The sequence below is a fragment of the Phacochoerus africanus genome, chromosome 14 (genome assembly GCF_016906955.1).
Source record: "Phacochoerus africanus isolate WHEZ1 chromosome 14, ROS_Pafr_v1, whole genome shotgun sequence".
NCBI lineage: Eukaryota > Metazoa > Chordata > Mammalia > Artiodactyla > Suidae > Phacochoerus > Phacochoerus africanus.
Window position 1 is genome coordinate 30834601 of NC_062557.1, and position 8431 is coordinate 30843031.

General features: G+C 39.0%; 1 non-coding gene across 1 annotated transcript; it reads right to left on the reverse strand.

Annotated features, from left to right (window-relative positions):
- Window positions 1-5140: 5140 nt before the first annotated feature.
- On the reverse strand, window positions 5141-5251 carry LOC125115383 (U6 spliceosomal RNA). The gene has a single exon (XR_007132091.1). It is a non-coding gene; the product is annotated as a U6 spliceosomal RNA (small nuclear RNA).
- Window positions 5252-8431: the final 3180 nt, after the last annotated feature.

Genomic DNA, 8431 nt, shown 5'->3' on the forward strand with positions numbered 1-8431 from the left:
AACCCACTGCACCACATGGGAACTGTGACAATGCTTTGTAATAATACATTTTACCTTTTCCTGCTCCCTTTGAATGGCAGAGGGAGGAAGCCCTACTCTGAATTTCATCCTGTGACACTCATCTAGGTGTTCTCACCTTATCTTTTCCCATTTAAATTTTAAAACACTCCTGGGGGGGTTTATTAATATCCTGATTTGCTAGCTAAAGAAAATGAGGCCCCCCGAGGATTAATAACTTACCCAATTTTGTGAATTTTATGTATTTACTCACTCAACTATTGGGTGCTAGATGTTTTTCAAGAACAGAGATTGGCAAGCCAGAGCTCACAGGCCATTTCCTGCCCAATGCCTGTTTTTGCAAATAAAGTCTTGTTGGAGCATAGCCACATTCAGTCTATGGTTGCTTTCTCACTACAATGGCAAGATTAAATAGCAGCAACAAAAACCTCGTGGACTGCAGAGTAAATAAAATATTTACACCCTGGCCTTTTGTAGAAAGAATTTGAGAACAGCTATTCTAGAAGCTTGGGATACAGCAGTGGCAAAAATAGGAAAAAAAAAAAAAAAACCAAAAACACCCAACCCTGCTCTCATGATGCTTACATTCTAATGGGGGAAGAGAGTCGATACAACTTAATAAAAAAAGTCACATAGTTAGTTAGAAAGATAGGTATTATTGTAGAGAGTAATTAGGCTAAGGAGGATAGGGTGTGAGCAAGGGGAGGTGTTGCAATTTTTGAAAAGGGGTTCTGGGCAGTTCTTATACCAAGTTAAGTGTAAGAAGCAGTTGACCTGGGGTTTTAGAGGCATTGCAAGAACTTTGGTTTTACTGAGTAAAATGGGAAACCACCAACATTATTTAAGTGGAGAAATGTGGTGACCTGATTTGGCTTTTAAAAGGCTCATTCCTGCTGTTTTTTTGAAAATCATGTGTAGTAGACATGATCAAATCCAGGAGGTGAGTTAGGAGGTTTTCTAGGTGAGAGAGGATGTAGCATGGGTGATGCCCGTAGTAATGGAAATAACAAGAAATAATCAACTCCTTGGAATATTTTGACAGTAAAGAAACAGGATTTGCTGAAGGATTAGAGAGAGGAAAGGAGTCAAGGATGACCTTCCTTCCCCACCTCACAGTTTTTGAACTGAGCTGAAAGACCAGAGTTGCCATCACCTGAAGGCTAAAGCAGACTTGGGGCCCGCATTTATTTCCTGGGGCTACTGTAACAAAGTATCACAAAGTTGGTGGTTTAAAACAGTAAGAATTAGTCTCTCATCCTTCTAAAGGACAGAAGTCCAAAACGAAAGTGTCAGCAGGGCCATATTCCTGCCAAAGGCTCTAGGGGAGCCTCGTTCCTTGTCTCTTCTGCTTCTCGTGGCTCTAGGCAGTTTTTGACTTAGGGTTCTATGACCACAATCTCTACCTCTGTCTTCACTTGGCCTTCTCCTCTTAAGTGCATCTTCTCTTCTATCTCTTATAAGCCCACTTGTCATTAGATTTAGGACCTACATAGATAATCCATAATGATCTCATCTTAAGATCCTTAACCTAATTGTATCTGCAAAGACCCTTTTTCCAAATAAAGTCATATTCACAGATGCCAGGCAGAAATACCTTATCTATCTATCTATAAGAAGAAGAAGAGAGTTCTATTTTTACATGTTAAATATGAAATGTGTCTGAATTTATCAAGTGGACATTTTGAGAAGACAGTTTCATACATGGGGCTGGAATTCAAGCACATGATGGTGGAAGCCAAGAGTTCAATCTCTCCTTCCTCTATCCATGTAGGCTCAGATGTCCCAGGGGTCTCCCCTATACAATGGAATAACTGGTAAAATGGCCCTTGACATAGAGTAATATGATCTGTCTATACCATCCCCAATGTTGATGACCTTGGGGGTAACACAAAAAGCCTTCTGCTTTCTCTTTTAAAAAGTGGTGTGAATTTGACCAAGCAAGATGAGATTCTTGGGGGCAGAAGGGAAATGACATTGTTTGTTTTCCTTTGGGATGACATCAAGCTTACCCAAGTACAAAAGGAACTAATCAATTGTCATGGTTTGATTGTCCCTGGCTCTTGCCTTGTGAAACACCGCAAACATTTACAAGCTGAGGTTAATAATCCAACCAATAGTTTGGAACAGCAACTTTCTCCACTCTACAAAGAATAAATGGCCTTGCTAGCAGCATTTTCTAACCCATGGAGACAACTAGTTGAGAAGGAATTTGAGCATTAGACCACTTAATACTGACTCCACATAGATAGTCTGCTAAATCCAAAACCTCAAAGCTCAATATATTAATGAATCTCAGAGTCTCTGGAGACCTCTTGCTGGTCAGAGAAAAGATCTATCAAGCACCATCTCTTTAATTTAAAGTGAAAATTTATGTTCTCTGGGTCTCAGGTGTAATCATGTTAATTCATTGGGAAATATATAAGGGATTGCCAAAAGTAGGAATGATCCAATTATAGGTCTAAATGAGTTTGGGTTTCCTTGTTTTTGTCAGTCTGATTCATGAAGTACTTTCACTTTCAGACAATCAAAATTTATTTATATAGGTTTGGGACTTATTAATGTAGCTAAAAAGGCCCAGAGGTGGAATTATAGGTTTTTCTAAAAAACAGTGAAATTGGTATACTAAAAATCCAATTTAAACATTAACATTTGAGTCAAAGCTGCTTTTAATAAGTAACAAGAAGGGAGATGCCTTAGGACAGGATAACCCCAGAGAATGTTGCTCAAATGTGACTTCTTCATCCAAAAGTTTTCTGGCTCCATTTTTTCAGAATCTGCCAGGACAGAAAATATCCCGATCTCATGGTTTGTTCAATGACATAAATGATTAAGGAGTTTCCCTAAGCTCCTATTAAGTAGGGAACTTTAGGAAAACAGTTAGTAGCCTGGTTTATTTTCTCAATCTGGGCACCAAAGGTGCATTGAAATGACTCATCTACCTTATTCTTCCAGGACAGAAATTAATATAATTAGGAGAGGACACACGCATTGGGTTCCTTGTCTCACAGAAAGAGGAAAAAGCAACATGCCCTGCTTCATAGTCACTACCCCTGTTCTAAAGGAGATAGTAATGTGAAGTTTTTAAAATAATGGTCTTTGTTTCAATCCCTGGCCTCGCTCAGTCGGTTAAGGATCCGTGTTGCTGTGAGCTGAAGTGTAGGTTGCAGACACGGCTTGGATCTGGCATTGCTGTGGCTGTGGCATAGACGGGCAGCTATAGCTCTGATTAGATCCCTAGCCCGGGAACTTCCATATGCCGTGGGTGTGACCCTAAAAAGACAAAATAATAATAATAATAATAATAATAATAATAATTGACATTAGGCATATACTTGTAAGTATCTGCAATTTGCCTCTCCTGTCACTTCCTATGACTTCCTAAACCTCATATTTTTATATATAGAAAAGAGATTAAAATAGTCACTGTTTCATAAGGTTTTCATGACCATTAAAAGTAAAGAATAGGAGATATATAAAAAAATATAATAAAATGATAACATTTGTTTTAAAAAAGAAAATAGGGATTTCCCGTCGTGGCGCAGTGGTTAACGAATCCGACAAGGAACCATGAGGTTGCGGGTTCGGTCCCTGCCCTTGCTCAGTGGGTTAACGTTCCGGCGTTGCCGTGAGCTGTGGTGTAGGTTGCAGACGCGGCTCAGATCCCGCGTTGCTGTGGCTCTGGCGTAGGCCGGTGGCTACAGCTCCGATTGGACCCCTAGCCTGGGAACCTCCATGTGCCGAGGGAGAGGCCCAAGAAATAGCAAAAAGACAAAAAAAAAAAAAGTAAAGAATAGAATACATTGTCTAGCATAAGGTAAGCAGTATTTATTGTAGCTATAATAATTATTATTATCTGAATACTCAAAGTAGGGTTATAGCGAAGAGCTAACAATTCTACATCTTTTTGTGTGAGCCAAATACCCTTTGATTAAACCTTAGACCCAATCATCCCAAATAAGAAACTTTTGGAGTTCCCATTTTGGCTCATTGGGTTAGTGTCCCCGAAGATGTGGGTTAGATCCCTGGCCTTGCTCAGTGGGTTAAGAGATCTGGCGTTGCTACAGCTGTGGTGTAGGTCTCAGGTGCAACTTGGATCCTGCTTTACTGTGACTGTGGTAAAGGCAGGCAGCTGCAGCTCCAGAACCCCTAACCCTAACCTGGGAACTTCCATATGACACAGGTGAGGACCTAAAAAATTAAATAAGTAAACAAATTTTAAAAAGAGAGGGTTTGATGAAAGGCCAACTCTGCTGAGAATGTGATGAGTACTTTGCTCTCCTATTAGTGAAAGTGGAGAAATTGTTCTTACTCATTTTTGTCATTTGGCTGAGGATCCAAAGGCCCTAGGGCTCCTGGCACAAAGAACTAGAAGCTATTATTGCAAACTTAAGTTTTTTGATGAACCTAATAGCCAAAGGCAGATCAAGACCACATAGCATGAAACCTAAAATTAGGGCAATAAGGAAACCAAGACTGAGATAATATTGAAGCCTGAGACCTGTGGAATAAATAATAGAATGGGTCAGAGTAAGTGAGGAACAAACCAAGCCAGCATAAATGCTGATTTGGGCCCTTTTAGGAAGAAAATATCTATCAGTGGTCATTGATCTTGAAGTTATTCCTGTCACTGAGAAGTCAGTGGCCAATTATATCTGATTTAAGATCCTACCTAAATAGGCAGTACTGTCAGATTCCATGCCTTGTTAATGTCTTACTCCATCATCCACTATAAAAGAATCTTAGTCTTCAAAAATGTGCTTACACTTCTACTCTTTGATACCAGAGTAGAATCTTAGCTCTCCATCTGGCTTAGCTAGCTTAGCCTCATATTTTGCTCTAAGGTGGAAGCCACCTTCCCCCACCTAAAGGAGCATTACCTACCTTACTGGAGTAACTTTACAGGAGTTAAAAGGAAGTCTTTTGAATTTTTTTAAATTATCTATAATTGATTTACAATGCTGTGTCAATTTCTGCTGTACAGCAAAGTGACCCAGTCACACATACATGTACATTGTTTTTCTTATATTATCTTCCATTATGTTCTATCACAAGAGATTAGATACAGTTCCCTGTGCTATATAGTAGGACCTCATTGCTTATCCATTCTAAATGTAACAGTTTGAAAAGTATGGAAGGCTTCATGAATTTGTGTGTCACCATTGTGCAGGGGCCATGCTAATCTTCTCTGTATTGTTCCACTTTTAATATATGTGCTGCCAAAATTAAAAAGCAGCCTTTAAAGCTTATTGAAAGAGAAGTAAGAATTGTTTGCACAGACATGCATGAATGCCTGTGGATTGGTGAGGGGGTTTCAAAACGATCTCAAATCCTGAGAGTGAAGCTGGGGGAGATGACCTCGAAATAGTCACTTGGTAATAATAGGCAACTATCCTTCTGTTCCTTTAGCGAAAATCTAAATTCAAATTGAATATGAATTTTGTTAATTCATATTACTGGAATGCCTACTCTTGCCAAGTGTGGGGGCGGGAAGCAGAAATTAGGAGGTTGTAATAATCGAAATGAAAGACAATATCACTTTAGATAACATAGATAGTAAAGAAGTTCTTGAGAAGTGATTGGACTCAGGATATATTTTGAAGGTACCACTCAAAGAATTTTATGAGAGAGAGGGAACTCAGTTGACTCCAAGGTTTTGACCCAGGTGACTGGGATGGAGCTGCCAATCACTAAAATAACCCTGTGGGAGGAGCAGATTGGGAGTTTAGAAATCGAGTCATGTTTAGATGACAACTTTACACCTAAGGGGGATGTGTTGAGTAGGCAGCTGGATGTATGAGAATGATTTCAGGAGAGGTATGTGGGCTGTAGATATAAATTTAGGGGTTGTCAGACTTTGGATGGCTTTTAAAACCCTGAAACTGGGAAAGATAACCTAAGGAGTGAGTGCAGAACCACAGAAAAGGGCTGAAGAATGGGCTTTAGGGAAATGAAGAAAAACAGAGGAGAGTGAGGAAGGGGGACAATTAAAATAGAAGGAAAACTAAGAGAGGGTAGCTCCTGGAAGCAAACACAGAAAGTGTTTCAAGAAGAGAATGATCGGCACTTCCTAGCATTGCTGATAGACCTAATATGATGAGGAATAATAATCACCTACTGGATTTGATACCATGGTGATCATCAAGGACTTTGGCTCTTTCAGGGGAGGAGGGAACAAAACACCAATTAATGTGGGTTCAAAAGAGACTGAGAATGGAGGAAATGGAAAAAGCAAATACAGACATCCGGTTTTAAGGAATTTTTCTATAAAGGGGAGAAAACCCTGACAAAGGAATCAAAGGAAATGGCTAACTTCCTGAAACACGACTTGACTTAGGATTCCATTAGACTCCAAAGCAAAATCCAAGTTGACAACACTCTAAAGATCATATGTTCAGCTCCACTGGGATGGTGGCAGATGCCAGAGATAAGAGAGTGAGTCCTAGCCCTCAGAAAGGTCTTAGTCTAGCAGGAGAAATATTTATGATGTCAGGGCCAGAAAATAAAATGTAATTGCTTTTAATCTTTGAAACAATCCTACTGCTTCCTTATAGCAGATCCTAGGTATCATCATATTTAACGGTGGGAAATTTTTGAATATTAATAAGTCATCCTGAAGGTTCAAGATGTGTAACTATTTGCAGTGTTGCTGAGGAGAAGGCTGAACATGTATAAGTCAGTCTGTTGTGGTGAAAAGGACCATTTAGCCCCACTTCCTAGCGTCTGCCTGTCACTCAGCCTTGTGGTTATCAATCAACCGTCGTGTGAATGATAATATGTGTCAAAAGTCTCAGATAGGCTACTTGTGATTTTTTTCATACTTTACAGAAAAGAAAATATATCGTTAAAATTGTCTGGTAGAGTAATAATTTATTAATGGAATATTTGCTATTATCTAAGGATTACGGCTGAAGGTCTAATGTTGAAAACAATAAAACATACTCATGGATTATTTTTTCTCTCTGCATGGCTAACTAAGTACCATCATGAATGACAAAAATGATTATCTGGACTAGGAAATTAGTGATGAATTGACTGATTCAGGATTCAGGAGAGACAAGTTGTAATAGATGCCATTCAACTTCAGATGACAACATACAAAATTTATAAATAAAGAAAATCTAGCCAAAATACTCATAATCGTACAAGTTACTATATTTATTTTCATAATCAAAACCACCTTGTTTGTGCCAAAAAACAGATTTTCATGATGTATATCACTTGGGTTATACAAAGAAAATTAAATCTAAACACATACTTATAAGACAAGGTTTGTAAGAAAATAAAAATTGTCCAAGCACACAGCAAAACACACAAAATTAAGAACATAAGAGTAAGTCAATATGAATTTGGTATGGGATTTAGAATTTAAAATCATTAAAGACCCTGAAATAGCTTGATCTGTGACAATTATACACATGTTTAATCAGAGAATTACCATAAATAAGATTAATCCATGCTGTATTAAAACATAAACCAATGCAGTGACTATAAAATTTTCCATCATCTTCTACTTCTGTCCATATTAGACTAGAAATTCCTATGTTTATTGAATAGAATGGATAGGAGAATTTTCATGCACATGAAGAAATATTTTTCTTTCTCTCCCTTAGGAAGAGATTTGGAAGGGTGGTGTCTCCCTTCTACCATATCAAGAAAAAGAAAGCTTCAAGACTGGGTTCATATCAGAAAAGAAGTGAGGCTAATACTGGTTTAATGCTCTTTGAACAGGAAAAATTCATAGGCCTGCCCCATGCTGCTATGGGGCCAAAGTGAAGCTACAGAGAAAGATATTTAAAGAGGCTATATATATCTTCAGGAGTTTGTGGGCACAAATGAACACAAATAGTAGTTGCTGAGGAAGTCTAAGGGTGAGAAACTGGCTGGATCAGCCCTTGTCTGCACATTTAAGAAAGGGTTATTGGAATTTGGGCAAACTGCTCTTCAATGATTTGGCAGGGTAAGGATTATGAGTGTTCTAGGGGCCAAGAAACCATGTTTGAATTGTCTTGATGGGCTTCTGCCAAAAATGATGCCTTGCTGGAACAGGACAAGCAAGCAATAAGAAGTTGTAGGGGTTTCTGCTACAGGCAAAAGATGATTGGGAGTGTCAGGAGGTCCAACCAAAGAGTACATCCGCACCAGGGGCCTGTGCATGAGAGATGTCCCCACAGGGATCTGTGGAGCATCCATAGATACAGCCACACAGAAGAGCCAATGTTGGGATGCCTGCCATGAACCAGGGCATGTACAGCCACAAGAGAAATACAAGCAACTAAATGGAAACACACACACACACACACACACACACACAAAACACTTTCTCCTACCATCTATAACCCTCCTGTTGTCTGACCTCAAAGGAACCAGAAAAAGGAAGAGATGTGAAAGTTCAAGAGAAATAGGGACAAAACAG